At 39.8% G+C, this 17,501-nt stretch overlaps 2 pseudogenes; both read right to left on the bottom strand.

Moving 5' to 3' along the window:
* Positions 1–5,998: 5,998 nt before the first annotated feature.
* Positions 5,999–8,270, bottom strand: LOC120274904 (annotated as a pseudogene).
* Positions 8,271–13,898: 5,628 nt separating this feature from the next.
* On the bottom strand, positions 13,899–16,003 carry LOC120274866 (annotated as a pseudogene).
* Positions 16,004–17,501: the final 1,498 nt, after the last annotated feature.

Genomic DNA, 17,501 nt, shown 5'->3' with positions numbered 1-17,501 from the left:
CACACAATCCCACCACAACATAGAATCCAGCCGTAAAGCACGCTGCTCTCATGGCTAAGAACGCTTGCCACCGCCGCGCATCGATCGCCGATGCACAATCCCACAAACAAGAACAACCACGTAAGGACGCGGTCTCTAGCCGACATAGTTGCCGCTGCCGTCTCGTGATCAAGCAAACGCTGGCCGGCATCGATCGCGAAGGTGCAACGGGCAGTCGTCTACAAAGACCCCGACCGAAAGCAACGAGAGAGATGATCACAGGCCAATCAGCAACGGGACCGCATTTTACCCGAAAAAGCTTTTATTCAAGAAGAAGAAACGGGTCGGGTACGAGTTCTTTCGTTTTAACAACAGCGAGCAGGAGTCGACGAGTGACCTTCCTCAACCGCTTCTACGGATCTAGGTAAGTCTGTAAAGTTTTTACGATAGTGTTTAAAAGTGCTTTATTATAGTGTTTAACTGTACCTAATGGTGTTTAAATGCCTTTATGTTATCATTTAATTTGTCTACTTAACGCTTAATTATATATATTGATCACGTAGAACAATCGATAATATCATTTTAAACATTTACACATACGGTCTTATTATATCTGGCGGTATCGCTAATCCTCTCGAAGATCGGCCGTGGAAGAAATCTATGATCACAAGACCACATCGCCGTTAAATCAGACATCGCCGGCTGAGGGGAAGGGAGACGGGTCGCCAGATGTGCGTGATGGACGCCAGTGTACAAAGCATTATACAGCCGAAAGTCACGAAAGAGCTCATATCTCTTACAAGAAAGCGCCCATCACCGCACTGCTACATAGGCTGCTGGCCGTCAAAGCAGGACGACACGACGCTTTTATTACGATAACACTCACGCATGCACGCGTGACGCCAGACGCACCTCGCGATGAAGTTCAAATCGCTATCCTCCGAGCATCACGAACGGCCACCTCCACGCCGCTCGCCCGACAACGATAAACGTGCTAATTGCATGCATTATTCTTCGCGTCCTGCACGTATAAAGGACGCTGCTGGACACGTAAGAGCTTCTTAATTACGTCCGCCGATTAATCGCGCTTTGGTATTTAAATCAGTATTCTAATCTCAACTTCAGCATATCTCGGGACAAATGGAATCTATTCGATCACTCGCTGGCCGAGCATTGAGAGTTCAAGTGAAGCCCAGTCGCGTATCACAGTGAGCCCACTCAAAGGCATCGACATGGAAACCCCACGCTAGAAACAAGGAAGCGCCGATTACGCGCTTCGCGCTCACTGGCCACGCCGGGTTTATCGAGCACCGACTCTGCATGCGAGAGCTACGCCACTTCGCAGATGCACGTGCGCCTTACCCGTCGCATTAAGGTACGCTATCGTGACACTTAAGGAGTGAGGCAATGTGCCAGTCTACGACAAAGTGTAGGTCACAAGCCGTGTTAAGCAGATTTGTGTCTTTCGTAGAACATGTCTGTGTAGTATCCAACAATGTCAATTTTGTTTTCGAACGAAATACGACGGACATTCAATTCATTGCCGTGTTCTGCATAGTTTTCCACATACGACTTTCGTATATCTCAATGTAAAATTTTGTTTGTTTTCGAATCAGTAGGTGTTAAATTCCACTCGGCTTCATTTCACTGCTTTAATTTGATGCTCATACCAGTACATTCGCTTCATTGTTTAAAATATTCCATATACTCATTTAGAACATCGACTTGAGATGTTTCAAATTTACAGCTGTATCGCTAAAAATAACAAACGTCTCCTCAAGCTTTAAAATACATTCAATTCTTTTCAGGAAGAGTAAGAGTTTAAATACGGGAAAGTCAAGCCCATCAATACACAATGTTTCCTCGGCACATCGCTCATGGGCTATTTACATAATGCCTTTCACGCTCTGACAAGGCTTATTACTAAGATCTACTATCGCGACTGATCTATCGGCAACAAGAATCAACAGAATGTGACTTCGCTGGACATCAAACGCTGGCGACTCGATCCTTTTTCGCCTGCAGCCGCCTGGTGCCGCTGTCACGCAAAAGGTCGTCAGAACGAAGCTCACGATTTCGCCCCGAAGCGCCCGCCACCGCCTTGCACGGATACAGGCCTCCTTGCGACGCCAACAGAATCGCTTTACCTGCGTGAGCACGGGCCAATGTATCGATCGCACGTCAGCGTCTGGTCAAGATTGTCGTAGCCAAGCAAGCTGCAGTCTCCGGCAAGGGACACCATAACCGCTTGCCACCTTCGACACGAACAAGTTCTCGATGGCGAGATCCACAGAAGTCACGCGACCGGGTCGACCACCGTGAATTCCATCTATCGACACAACGACCAACACAGAGAGATTTCGCACCGTCCTCAACAACGATCTCTCACCTTCGAACGTATGTCTCTGGGCAGGCTCCCCATTTGTCTGTCATTGCGCGCTTCTACGCCTAACACACAAGATCAACTCGAACTCCTCGCAAATAAGGTTAAACAAAGTTACGTAGCCACGGTTAAACTAATCTGTAGAAACACGTTTTAAAACATTATCAGAAGAATATTTAAAACGAAAGGATTAATATTTAAAGTCGCATTAGTGTAATTAAACAAAGATCGAGTAATGTTTAGCGGGTAACACTTAAATGTTAAGTGTAAACCAACATTCGCGGACCTTATGAGTCGACCATTTTCGCCACCGGTGAACTGACGAGCTTCCTCGATCCAAGCATCGAGCGACCCGCTGACGTCGAATACATCTCACGACGATCACCTCCGAGTGTAATTGGTACGCCAATGTGCCATATCCGATTTGATTAATCAACGCAGTGATGAGCTGGGTGATGCGGCTGCTCAGTTCACTCTGCATCGGAAATCTGGCCGTGATGCTTGCACGCAACGCTGGAAGCACTATGGATCACAGACTCCTCCTCAATGCCTTCCCCAAGTCCGACATCTGGCTTTTCGTAAAAATTGGCTCGAATGTCGAAGACAGATGCATGTGGCGAAGAGGGAAGACTCTGCGTAATTCGCTGCTCACTAGGCCTCGGACTCGTCCACGAAGCGAAGGTAATTATCTCATGATAATCTCCATCTCGATATAAGGCATCGCCTAACTTAGATACGAACCAGTTCAATTGGCATCGGTCTCGTTGTCGACTATACCGATGCGGCGACGGAAAAAACCATTGTTTCAAATCTTTCCCCTGCGGCACCCGAGTGTACCGCGAATATTTTCCAAGGAGGTGGGTACCGATCGAGAAACGAGCGCCGCTGCAAGCCCTCTTGAATCCCACAATACATCGACGAAAAGAAAAGAATGCACGTTTAAAAGCGATCACCGTCATTTTCCACGATCGCATACGCTACGGGATTTGTCTCGACCACCTTATCCACATACCAAAGCAACAGCAGATCGTGGTAAGACGTTTCACTGAGTCGAGGACCACCCGGGCATGCTCTTTTCCCAACCAAGCCTTGTAAGGGTATATGGACACCATGTTCCCGCAACATGTCCTTCGAATGTTGATGGCCTTGCATACAAGGGACGGTCCTTGAGCTTCAATCACTCGTGCGCTAACCCATGGAGCGCTTTCGGATCGCGACGCCGAACCTATGCCACCACCGCAAGTGTGTGACGGGTTGATTGTCTTGATTCGAAAGTATTTTTGTTATACTCTTTTGATCGTGAGGCCTACGACAACCATCGGCCCGATGCATTCCACGATCAACGATGTTTTTCATTCTTTTATGAATTTGAAGTCAAAATTCCTTTTGATTGCATGATTTCAAGTACATCCCGTCTGAAAATGTTCGACACGGCCAAAACGCGTTGTCAATATCCAGCGAAAGCACTCGAATGATCGACGAGGAAGGGCATACATCCCACGTCGCAAGGTCACCGTGGGAATGATCGAGCACTCGCGAATCAATTCTCGCCAACACTTCGAGTCGAAATGAAAAGATCAATATGTTAAGCGGAGAATATAATGTTTAAGTGATAATGACAATATTTAAAGCGTTAAATTAAATACCTAAACAAGTTAACTAATAACGTAAAGCGACTAGTACAAGATTTTAACTAGTGACGGACATATTTAAACACTAATGACCCCAGATAACTGGAACAATTAAAAGAGAAAGAACTTACAACGAGTAAAACTATGCTTTATTAGAGATCGATTCGGCAATGGCACATTTTCTGTCTCGACGACAAGATCAACTATAGCACATTTGAAGATGGAGTGTTTAAATTTCAGAAGTTCACATTCAAATAAGCTTGTTTCGTTTTATTTATAAAAGATTTACAACATTTACAACGTCCTCTCGGACTTTGATCACTCACGACTCGACCCTCGTATAACGTAAACAAGTCTGCATACGTTCGAATGCTCTCTGCGGCAGGTTTGCGTAACATGCGCATCAACTTGAACCGCCTAACGCTGCAACATTAAAAAGGTTAAACAAACACATTCATGAAAAGCGACTATTAATCAATGTGTCGATCGTCGGACTTAAGCGAAGATCGATAGTTAAACACGGAACATAATAGTTATACTGGCGACGTAATCGTTCTTAAATGCGGTAAGAAAAGTCTCAAGTGATAAATATCAACCCCGTCTTAAAGGATGTTTCACGATCTCCCTCCTCTAGAGAAGTCCTCATGATCACGAAATACGTGAAAAACTTTCTTTTCTTACCCAAGTCGAAATGCTCAGCAATTGCTTACGCGTCGTCCACCGTTGAAGAATCCTCGCGTATTCGAGCGATTATGAGAGCATTTCGACTGGCGAAAAGATAGTTTAACTTGTTGCGTGATTGCGGCTAAACGATTCTCAAGATAAGGAAGAAAGTTCACGAAACGTCCTGTTTCTCGGATAGAGTGGTTGTCCATGGGAAGGAGGACGAGGGGAGGAGGAGGAGACGGAGGATGATGAGACGACGAGCGAGTGGTTGTCCATGGGGAGGGTTCTTCACGTTATTTATGGTGTGAATTCCACAAGCGGTCGACTCTTGCATGCTCAGAGAAAAAGTTAAAGCGCACGATGGCCGACATTGGCGAGTCGAGAACGAGCGGGTGTTCGGATATTTATGTTCGCGTGCATAGAAATTAATGACGGCATTAACTTTTTATGCACGGGATACTCACTAACCTCTGCCACTGCCCGTGCACACACGCCAACAATTCGGATCAAGCGAAAAGATCTCCGTTTCTGCGAGAGACTTTGATAATTTACCATTAATATTAATAGTTATACATGTAAAGATAATGTTAAAGCGGAAATGGCAAGTATTAAAGCGGATATGACAATTATTAAACTATTAGTAATATATTTAAAGCGGATAATAGCAAATAGTTAAACATTATTTAAACAATAGTTCTCTCTCGTCGTAATACAACTTTGACAACCATAAAGCGAGAAGCAGACACTGCATCTTTGTCGCGTGCTCGACACTAAAATAAACTACATGACTCATTTGAAGATGATGCACTTGACCAATCCGATGGAAATCAATTTCATTTTACATTTTGAGAAAGCCACGATTTATATATTTGGTATGATAATGAGGGAACAAATAAGATGTAATGCAACTCCTTGGCATTGTCTATCGAGAAACCGATGAAGCGCTGCAAAAAGGTTGAACACTGATGTTATTTGGCGCTTTCCTTTCCCACCATTTTTCAAGGCCAAAAATGGGATTTCAAGCACATGACCTCATTTGAAGTGAGACGGTAGGGGATAAAGGGAAGTTAAACACTAACTGGAAGGGGCTATCGGGTGTGTAAAAAGTAGTAGGGGTTTTTGGGAAGTTTTGAAAAATTACGAGGGTGAGCAGTAGTCCCTATAGCGTGTATAATATTAACACACACCTCGAGCGAGGATACACGAAATAAAACCACAGCATGTGGGACATCGCTACTGCTCCTCCGTTGGCGAGCTCTCTACTCGGCTGCTGCGGTTGGATACTTAGTGCAGTTACGGATGGGATAGAGATTGGGATTGGGGTTGAGAGGTAATGTTGTTATCGCTTAGCGCCTGAAGTGCAGAGGATGAGCTCCTCCACTGTGGACCCCCGAAGAGGACACTTGGAGATCTTGTTGTTGTTGTTGTTGTTGTTGTTGTTGTCACCCACGGCGAGCCCCCATGAAGCCATTGGTGGAGGCACGAGCCCGGCCAAAAGAGGTGACATGACCCTGGGATCACGCTTGGATCTTCGTGTAAGTCAAGCATATCTGTGATTGAAACCCCACATGCTTGTCGGGGCTGTTGGTGGTGGTGCGTCGTTGATTTGTCGAGAGATTACGTCTCTAGAAATCTAGTTGGTTCATCTCGCTTCGATCCTTTTAGATGCCAAACAATACTAGATCGATGACCAAAATTTGTGATTAAAAAAATATATATATATATATATATATATATATATATATATATATATATAATAATAATAATAATAATATAATAGGATGTATTAGAGTCTTATTAGAATCATGACTAATTAGTTTGGATGTTATATGATGAAATTTAAATTAATATTTTAAAATAATTAATGTTATTTTATCTTTAATATTTTTTTTTTTTTGAATAAAGTGGATAAATCATAAATTTATTAAAAAAGAGCGAACTGGAAGCAACAAAATACAAACAAAAATACAACAAACACTGAAGCAAAACAGAAGTCTTTAATATTAGATATATTTTATTTAAAAAAAATAATATTCAAATTTTCTCATGGGGAGCCACCACACCAAGCCTCAGAGACTATATTAGTCATGAAAACAGAGTAATTGAAAAAAGGATGCATAAAATACTTTCAGAAAAGAATGCAGTTCTGGCAATCGCCACAAAACCACAATCTCTGATCATTCAGGTTTATACTAACTGTGAATCAATACCACTAAAATGACATTGATAAAGGAAGCAGTGGGGAAGTGGTGCAACTTCATTTAAGATCTGTGTAACTTGTCTCATACTTGGCCTGGCTGAAGGCAAAGGATGTGAACAAAACAATCCAAGTTTCAAAACCAATTCCAATTCCTGCAACACATAGTCCTCACCCAATCTTGGGTCCCTTGTTTCATGTATCATACCCTTTTTCCAATTCGCAAACACCCAGTCCACCAAAACCTGTTCCATCTCTTGTTTATTTGGCTCTACAGCCCTCCCTGCCACAAAGCAACCTCAAGTAGGAAAGCTCCAAAAGGCAAAGACATCACTGCTGGTTGTAACCTTGCAAGCTCTAGCAAGCTCAGGTGCCAGAAAACCCAGAGTTCCAACCACATTGGTGGTCTGAGGAGCAACACCATGTTCATATAATCTAGCAAGTCCAAAATCACCTAGCCTCCCATTCATATCACTGTCTAGCAACACATTGCTGGCCTTAATGTCTCTATGAATCACAACCTGGTCCCAACCTTCATGTAAATACTGAAGACCAGATGACACACCCTTGATTATCTGAAATCTCATACTCCAATTAAGAGTGGGTTTGCCTTGGTTGAATAGAAAATTATCAAGGCTCCCATTTGGCATGTGTTCATAGACTAAGATTAGCTCCCTTTGCGCCTGCTGTACCCCAAGAGCTGGACCACATTCCGGTGTGCCGGAGATTACCAAGGCTCACAATCTCTGCTACAAACTCCCTAACTCCTTGCTTAGATTCATGGGAGATAACTGCAACTTCCACTTTTAGAAGCTGGTAAGACTCCCCTATAGACCCTACCAAAACCTCCAATACCAAGAAGATACTCGTCATTGAAACCTCCGGTTGCCTTGTATAATTGTTCATAAGAGAATCTGTTGGACTCAAATTCTAGCTCCCAGTCTTCATGGAATTCTGAGAACTTTTTCTTCCTCAACACCATAACTATCACACCTACAGCATTTATCAGAACAAATAACGAAATAGCCAAGGGCAGCCATAGTGAGAGAATCTTATCATGCTTCTCCAACGATGTTAAATTTTTGCTGGGAGTGGAGGGGAGGCTCGATAGATCAAGATCAGGAGCATTAATACCATTCATCTTAAAGCTCCAACTCAAGTATGTAATGGTATGAATAACTAGTCCCCTACAGAAGCAGAGAAACCCACGTACATATGGTGCAAAAATAATGCTTGAGAGATTAATGGTGGAAGAAAGGAGAGCAGTCTTGAGCTCAGGTGTCCATAGGGGAGCTAATGTTACATTGAACTGCATATCTATACCATCATAATCTATCCACACTTGCATTGGCTCACTACTCAAAAGGATTAGGTTCTGAAATTTACCATCATCATCAGATGTAAAAACCTGCATGGTGCGACTTGTTTGATATAACACTATTTATGTCAATGCCGACATGGTTGTTATCAATGTCTTTTACTTCAGAGGCTATACCATGTGTCAAACTCAACAGCCAAGATGTGATTGGATGCATTTCCATTGTTTGTCCTATTGAAGAGGCCAAGAAAATAATTTTTCTGAGGGCTTGGGTGAAGTCTTTGGAAGGTGAAAAGAACAAAAAGTAAACCCAGAGGTACCAAGCAATGGGTGTTCAGGAAAAATGGCAAAGACAAATGTGGTAGAAAGAGAATACATTTTTCTGCCCAAGATCTTTTTGAATCTCAGTGGAACAGGGAGCATGGCCATTGGCATGCATGGTAGCATTGGATAGTCTCAGCAAACCATCAGATGTGATTCCTGCCAAACCATCCATGCTAAGGTTCACATCCCTGAACCCATTGAATGTAAAACTCATCAGTAGCTGAGAGTGCAAGTTTCATAAGGAGAGCCCAGAAGGAAATCTTCAGAAGCATCTTGCAAGCATTTGTTTGACTCTTTGATATTGGTTTGTTATCTTCTCTGAAGCTTTATATTTAATGGCTGAAAGCAATCAAACGGATATGGTCAGCATCTTGAAGAAGCGGCAGTCAATAAAAAGATATAAACTAGAACTAGCGCCCCACAGAAGATTGACTGCCAAGAGGGTGGAGTGTGTTTAATTTTTTTAGTATAACTGCATGTGAATATTGGAGATAACAGGCTTGAAAATTCAGCAGGAAGCCAACATGAAAACTCAAAAAAATAAGAGTTTAGTTTCACAACAGGGTTAAGACCTGAGTTTGGAAGCTCATGTGGATTGCTAGCTAGCAAATGATTAAATATGATCATAAGGTTAAGTTTCACAGCCTTGAACCCATTAAAACTCTATTAGTCTGCAAACTCTGCATAGAAGAACCAAGAGGATGAGTTTCAGAGTGAATTATATACCTACTGCTTTTTGGAAGATATTTGTTACAGTACTAGAATGAACCAAGGATTAGCTGCGAATACGGTCCTATGAAGTGGGTCACTTGGTTGTTGGTTCAAGTTTGAATTTTGCACACTAAGACGGAGAAACAAAGACAAAAGGTATCTGTTCAAGTTTGAAAATCAGTGGAATTCCACGCAATGTATCTAGAACACAACAACTGGTTTTTTTCTTCTTATATATATCCCTGTACAATGAGAAATTACTTACACACCTTGTTAAAAATAATATTGGTTTGTATACCTACACAAATCATTTATTTATTTATTTATTTAACTCTCTGACCAGAAGTCAACTAAAAAAACTTTTATTAAAAAACAAATTATTTTTTTTTTACAATATGTGACAAGTGTCATGTTTGAAAGATAGGTAAGAAAAAGAGCTTTTAAAAACTTATTAACTCGGCTATATATTATATAATGAAAAATCTACTATATTTGTTTCTGTTGTAGTTTTTGTTGTTTTGGTTTTAAATAGTGGAATCACATCCCGTGATTGGTCACTTTCTGCTTACTTCACCCAGTTTGAGTGGAGATTTGTTGCTTCAGTTTCTTTTCTAGTTAATTAAAGTGCTTTATCTATCTTTTCAAAAAAATAAATAAATAAAAAAATATAACCACCCATAAGATTTGTAAAAACTATATTGAATAAATAAAAAAGTTAAGCAAATAAAAATATTTTATAAAACCATATAAATAAATATAATTTTTTCAAGAACATATCAGGAAGATAAATCAGTGGTTTATCCACCTTATTTTTAATCAGGAAACAACCACTTTCAAGCAATTTTCTAATTATAATTGATGTGAAACAAGCCAATTTATTAGAATTTGTCATCAAGTATATATTATCTTCAATTGCAGCAAGAGTTGTAACAAGTTTCCCAATTATAGCACTCTATAGAAGAATGAAAATAAAAAAAAAAGAAAAAAGAAAGGAATCAGAGACAAAGAATAAGGCAGCAGCAATCTGTGAATGACACACAAGACAAATCTATCTTATCACAAACAAAGCAAGTAAATCTAAACTCATCAACATAAATGGGAGCATACACAGTTCTTTGTTAGTATTAGTTAGAATAACAGACAGAACAACGAGAGAAGGCAATATCAAAGCAACCAGAACCGAATGAACTCATAAAAACACAGCATCATCATGCTCCATAGAATTCACTCAATGCTAACAGATTCTATACATGTTAAAGAGAAAGAGAGAAGACAATGGCAATGGGAAACATACCATGTTTAGCAGAGAAAACACAGTTGACAGAAACCAAGAGCACAGAGACTCCAAAAGCTTGCAATGATGTTCTCTCTTTGGGACTTTTTATCGAACACATGATGCGCATTAGAAGCCAAGGGACACTAGATATGACAGCAGCAACCCTGTCCATTTTCAACCACAGAGACACAGAGAAAGATGGCCTTCAATTGCGGTCATTGCAAAACATGATTGAATTAGTAGCAGAATGACATTAATGCCCTTGGAGAAGTTTCTCAGGCAGCCTCTGTATATAAATAATCTGTCACATGTGTTATAAATATATATATATATATATATATATATATGGCTAAACATCATCTGCGGACGTTCGTAGAGTCGTCCGCAGATGATGTACAGTATTTTTTATAGGGTTGGATGGCTATGATTGATTCAGTTATTGTGCTGAGATTGATTGGATGGTTCAGATCAAAATACTGTGTATCCCACTTTTTACTGTGCTTATGAATAGTGCATAATGTTACTGTTCACAGAACAGTGTGCAGCCATTGGATTGAAATCCAACGGCCCATATCAACGTTCACAGATTACGTTTCTGTGAACGTTGACAGAGGATGCATCCTCTATATGTATACCCAGAAAGACTACTTTCAAGTTTTAATACACACACAAGAGTAATTATTATGAAACTTTATGATATATATATATATATATATATATATTAAAACAATTTTTAATAATATGATTAAGAAACTATAATAAAGATTTAAAGTAATTTAATTATAATTTAAACTCAAAATGAGAAATATATAATCTAATAAAATCACCATATTTTTAACTCATAAGATAAAAAATAAAATAATATTAATAAATATTAATTAATTAAGGAGATTATTTATGTATATATATATTTTTTTCAGAAGGGATAAACTACAAATGAATTAAAATTAAAAATAAAAGCATAAGATACATCAAAATATATGTAAAAAAAATACAAGAAATAAGAAAAATACATGTTTTAGAGTCCACCTGTGTTGGATACATCAAAAATGAAAGGGGGAAAGAGAAGAGATAGGTCCTTAGGGGTAGAGAGGGTCTCCTCCTAAGGTGTGTCATGGATTGAAAGAGAAATGCTATTTAGGCGAACTATTCGTTCAAAATAATGAGTCCGCAAATAAATAAATAATCCTAAACTTTTATGGCTTCTTCATCATCGGACAGCCACCATTGCATCTCCCACACCACCCTCGCAGTCTCACTTGATCCACCGACATCGTCACCGATGTCGCCGACCCAACAAAGTCTAGATCATCAACTATCTTAGCCACCGCAACCTACTTTGTTTATGTAAAAATTGTGAAAAATTCATTCGTATTAGTTGTAAAGATTACAATATATAGCAACATGCTAAGGTTTCAACAACCTAGGAGATATACAAGGGATAACAACTAATAGTTACAACAAACAAATGAATATAGATAGACTTTAACAAACTTAATCCTTAACATGCCCCCGCAAGATGAACAGTGGAACAGATAGGCCAATCTTGGACAAAAACATATCAAATTTGCAGCGAGCTAAGGGCTTCGTAAAGGGATCAGCAAGTTGGTCACCGGTTGAAACATGAGTAACACGCAAAGTGCCATGGTGTACTTGCTCGCGAATAAAATGGTACGCAAGGGCCAAGTGTTTCATGCGCTAATGAAAAACAGGATTAGCACTTAAATGAGTGGCGCCAAGATTGTCACAATATATAACTGGAATGTGAGGGAGTGGAACACCCATTTCATGCAATAAGTGACGTATCCATACTATCTCAACGGCCGTTGCAGCGACAGTTTTATACTCAGCTTCGGTAGAAGATTGTGCCAAAAACCATTGTTTCTTGGAGCTCCAACAAATAGGATTACTACCAAAAAAGATCACATGACCCATAGTCGACGTGCAGTCATCCTTGTTTCCAGCCCAATCAGCATCAAAGAAGGCATGAAGATGAAGAGAAGACTCTCAAAATAACGTGATACCTTTATCAAGTGAACCAACAAGATAGCACAGGAGCCTCTTCAATGCTGCCCAGTGAGCACTTCGTGGAGCATGCATAAACTGTGACAATTTATTGACATAAAAGGCAACATCTGGTCGAGTTAGCATGAGATACTAGAGGCTCCCAACGGCAGCGTGATACTCAGTGGGATTATCAATCAAATCACCTGAATGCAACGTTAGGACGGAATCAACCACCATAAGAGTTGAAACAGGTTTTGCAGTAGTCATTTTCGTCCTCTCAAGCAAATTAGTGATGTACTTCCTTTGACTCAAGAACAAGCCTTGCACGGAGGGGGTAACTTCAACCCCCAAGAAATATGAGAACGAACCAAGATCTTTTAGAGCAAACCTTTGTGCAAGGCATTTGATGAACAGCTTCCTCTAACTCTCTCAAGGGGTTAAGCTCTATCTGTCCTATATATGCGCATTAAAACATTAACCGCTGTCCACTGACAATAATTCCACTGCATCAACACCACAGTAAAACAACAGCAACAACAATAATAATGGGACCTTGATTTTTATATCAAATTTCAAGATATATATATATATATATATATATATATATATCAGCGTGCTTAATATATTATGTGAAAGGGGACAAACAACAAATCATTATTATTATCACAGCACTTGTGAAGCAACAGTAAAATAAGCATGAAACATGAATGACTCCCTTCCCAGCATCAGGGTGCTTATAATTAAATATCCAGAGTTAAGTACATAGTACAAAAGTACAGATTCTAAACTGATTAACAACCCCCAAAAATTTTGCATTGAACCCATAAATGTCTGTATTTTATATTCTGTACTTATCAAATCCTTCATCTGCACTGCATGCGAGACCAATATATCAGCACTCAACCAAAATGGCCACTACCTCAATTTACACCGTTATATCAACACTCAACCTTGAAGAAGAACAAAAGTGTTTTTTTTTTATAATTTTTTTTATTTACCAATATAAAATTTATCTGCTATGAAATGCCAAAAATGAATGAGACTATAAACTGACAATAGATAGGAAGATTCTGATTGATGCTTTATGTTTGTCATTAATCTCTTAACATCCAGTTCTTTTCATGCAGAACCACCATGCCAGGCCTCAGAGGTCGCTAGTTATAAACAGAAAAAAAGGAAAAAAAGTTTGGGGGAAAAAAAAATCTACAATGGACAAACTGTGCCAGATAAAGTTTTGGATCAAGCAGTAACAGTATTGCTTGTAAGGAACTATGGATTTTTTGCATATGATTAATACAATTACACATGAATTACAAGTATGATGTTTTCGAACAATATAAACATGAGCATAGTAATAAGGCGGATAACCTGACACATCTATTGCAAAAAAAAAAAGAGGTTCTTCCTACTGCTAATTCAGTAGGTAAAACACTTATGGTACAAGAGTCTAGTTCTATTGTCAACAGGCAAAACACTAGAAGATCCAATTCCTTCACTTCTATGCACTTCAAAATCAATACCTCTAATTTGACTTATGGCACAAGAACTCAATTCTGCTAGTGGGGGAAGAGGCGCATCCCCATTCAGAAACTGTGTAACTTGTCTCATAATTGGTCTGGCTAAAGGCAAAGGATGTGAACAAAACAATCCAAGTTTAAATACCAAATTTAACTCCTCTAACACATAATCTTCTCCCAATCTTGGATCCTTTGTCTCATATATGGTACCCTTTTTCCAATTTGCAAACACCCAGTCTGACAAATCCTGTTCCATCTCTTCTTTATTTGGGTCCATGGTCCTCCTCCCACAGACAACCTCAAGTAGGAAAGCTCCAAAGGCAAACACATCACTGCTGGTTGTAAACTTGCAAGATTTAGCAAGCTCTGGTGCCAGAAAACCCAGAGTTCCTACTACATTGGTAGTCTGAGGAGCAGCACCATGATCATATAATCTAGCAAGTCCAAAATCACCTAGCCTACCATTCATCTCACTGTCCAGCAACACGTTGCTGGCCTTAATGTCTCTATGAATCACAACTTTGTCCCAACCTTCATGTAAATACTGGAGACCGGAGGCCACACCTTTTATTATCTGAAATCTCATATCCCAATCAAGAATTTTTTTGTCTTGGCTGAACAGAAAACCATCAAGGCTCCCATTTGGCATGTAGTCATACACTAAGAGTAGCTCTCCTTTGCGCCTACAGTACCCCAAGAGCTGTACCAAGTTCCGGTGCCGGAGCTTGCCCAGGCTCACAATCTCAGCCATAAACTCCCTAACTCCTTGCTTTGATTCATGGGAGACTCTCTTAACTGCAACTTCCATCTTACAAGCTGGTAGGATTCCTCTGTAGACCTTACCAAAACCTCCAATGCCAAGAAGACACTCATCCTTGAAACCTCTAGTTGCCTTGTCTAGTTGTACATAAGAGAATCTGTTGGACTCAAATTCAAGCTCCCAGTCATCATGCAATTCTGAGAACTTTTTCTTCCTTACCACCAAAGCTGTTGCACCAACAGCAATTAATAGAACAAGCACTGAAAGAACCGGGGGCAGCCATAATGATAGATTATTCTGATTCTTCTTCTTCTCAAATGACGTCAAATCTTGAGGTAGCAGAGGGAGGCTCGATAGGTTAAGCTCAGGAGCTTTACCATCCAAATTAAAGCTCCAACCAAGGATGTAATGATGTGAATAACTAGCTCCTACTGAAGTAGAGAAACCCACATACATTAGGTCCAAAATAATGCTAGAGAGATTTATGGTTGAAGAAAGGAGAGGAATCTTGGGTTTAGGTGTCCAGAGAGGGGCTAGTGTTACATTGAGCTGCATGTCTGTACCATTATATTCTATCCACACTTGCATTGGCTGATCACTCAAAAGCACAAGGTCCTGAATTTTACCATCAACATCAGAGTGAAAACCTGCTGGCGCTGACTTGTTAGATATACAACCATTGATGTCAATGCCAACATGATTGCCATTAATGTCTTTTGCTTCAGGGCTATATTATGTGTCAAACTCAATGGCCAAGATATGATTTGATGCATTGCCATTGTTCGTCTTGTTAAAAACCCCAAGAAAATAGTAAGGTGAAGCTTGGGTCAAGTCTTTGGAAGGTGAGAGAACAATAGCGAACCCAGCACCACCAGCCATTGGGTGCTCGGGGAAAATGGCGAAGATGAACGTGGTAGCAAAAGAGCCAACATTATCTGCCTGAGATCTTTTGAATCTCAGTGGAACAGGAAAGAAAGCATGGCCCTTGTCGTGCTGATGCTTCGTAGTATTGGTCACACTCAGTAAACCATCAGATGTGATTCCTGCTAAACCATCCAGGCTGAGGTTCACACCCTTGAATCCATTATAAGTAAAATCATTACCGTCCGAGAGTGCAATTTTCAAAAGGATAGCCCAAATCAAGAAAACTCTAAGAACCATCTTGCAAAAGTTTGTTTGGCTCTTTCATAATCGTTTGTTATCTTCTTTGAAGCTTTATGGTCAGTAGCTGAAATTAATCAAGTGGAAAGGTCAGCACTGAGAACATGTACTCATCTTGTTTAGATGCAAAACAAACAAACGTATTATCTCAGCCTGATTCAATCCAGAAGCTTAAGTTGTCAGGATAAGAAGAGACCCAGAACTAGTGCTCCAGTGACGATTGATTACCAAGACTAGAGTCTAAAATTTATTTCAATTCAAAATGCTCTTTTAGGTTTAAATCTTACACAAATTAGACGGGAATAAACTAAGCTAATTATACACAGTCATTGAATTTCGTCTTGCAGTTACTACAGCTCGAGATTTACTACATTAAAAACAAACAAACAATTATATATATATATATATATATAGATCTAAGAGTGATTCGATAAGGAGAAAAAAAAAACAAACAATTTACATAAGCCAAGCAGATCAGTAGCCTGTTTACAAGCTTCTTGTTTGTCCCATATCACACTAATACTAAATACACTTCCTTCCAAGGGTAACTAACACTAATTCAATTATCAGGTTTTCATAAACCAATTGAACATATATATGCAAATCAAGTCATGTTTCAATCATTCTTTTTGAAAAAAAGTGGATAAACCACTGTTTATTGAAAATAAGAAGAGCACACCATGAAAACAAACAGAGCTAAGAGTTCTCACAAGAAGTGTAGAGCTCAGGAAAAGAAAATACAAGAGAGATAAAAGTAAACAAGGTAAGGCAGCTGGAAAAGCGATTAAATCCGACTGGAGTCACAGGACAATCCGAGCTGCGGAGTGGAGTAGATTACTCCTGATTCAGTTGAGGGCCAGTGTTGCTGATGTAGTCTTCAATCGAGCGCTCGGGGAAGTCGAGGGAGCGCTTAATCTTCAGAGAAGCTTCGTTGAGATTTTGCTGATTGGGAAGAGGAGCTGTAGAAATCCAAGTAACCAGCATATTAGAAATTTTGAATAAATTATGAGTAAAAAGGTAAAAGCGGTGCATTGGAAAAATACGCTTTATTTCTTTCAAGCCCAAATATTCCGGGATAATGGCTCTAGAAAGTAAATCCCACAGATCTAATGTTTGAGTGTAATGAAGGTATCCAGGTTGGTCCGGATGATTGAGACATCATAAGGTAAATCTGGTAGCTCAAGGGCGTTAGAGAAGAAGGACCAAATACGGTTAGAATAAATACGGTCAAGAATAAATGTTCCACTCGTTTTACGAATCATTATGACGGAGAAAACAAGTGTCGAGTGGCATTAGGATTGCACCCTTTCTAAAGAGGTTATTGAGAGTATGAATTTTTGTTGTCCCAAACAAGCCCGAAAAAAAAAGTGTAATTTTTCTTGGGCAATAAATTTTCCAAAATTTAGGGTATAGCGGACAGCGTAATCCTCCGTCAATTAGAAATTTGTAGAAGGATTTAACTGAGAAAATGTCATTCTTTTCAAGTGTCCAGGTAGAGGAGTCTTGCTGATCTTGATTACAATCTGGAATTAAGCTTAAGAAATTGGCTAAAGATTCTGCTGAGAATCTTT

The sequence above is a fragment of the Dioscorea cayenensis genome, chromosome 13 (genome assembly GCF_009730915.1).
Source record: "Dioscorea cayenensis subsp. rotundata cultivar TDr96_F1 chromosome 13, TDr96_F1_v2_PseudoChromosome.rev07_lg8_w22 25.fasta, whole genome shotgun sequence".
Taxonomy (NCBI): Eukaryota; Viridiplantae; Streptophyta; class Magnoliopsida; order Dioscoreales; family Dioscoreaceae; genus Dioscorea; species Dioscorea cayenensis.
Note: the sequence above shows the minus strand (reverse complement) of the source record. Positions and strands in the feature narration are given on the sequence as shown.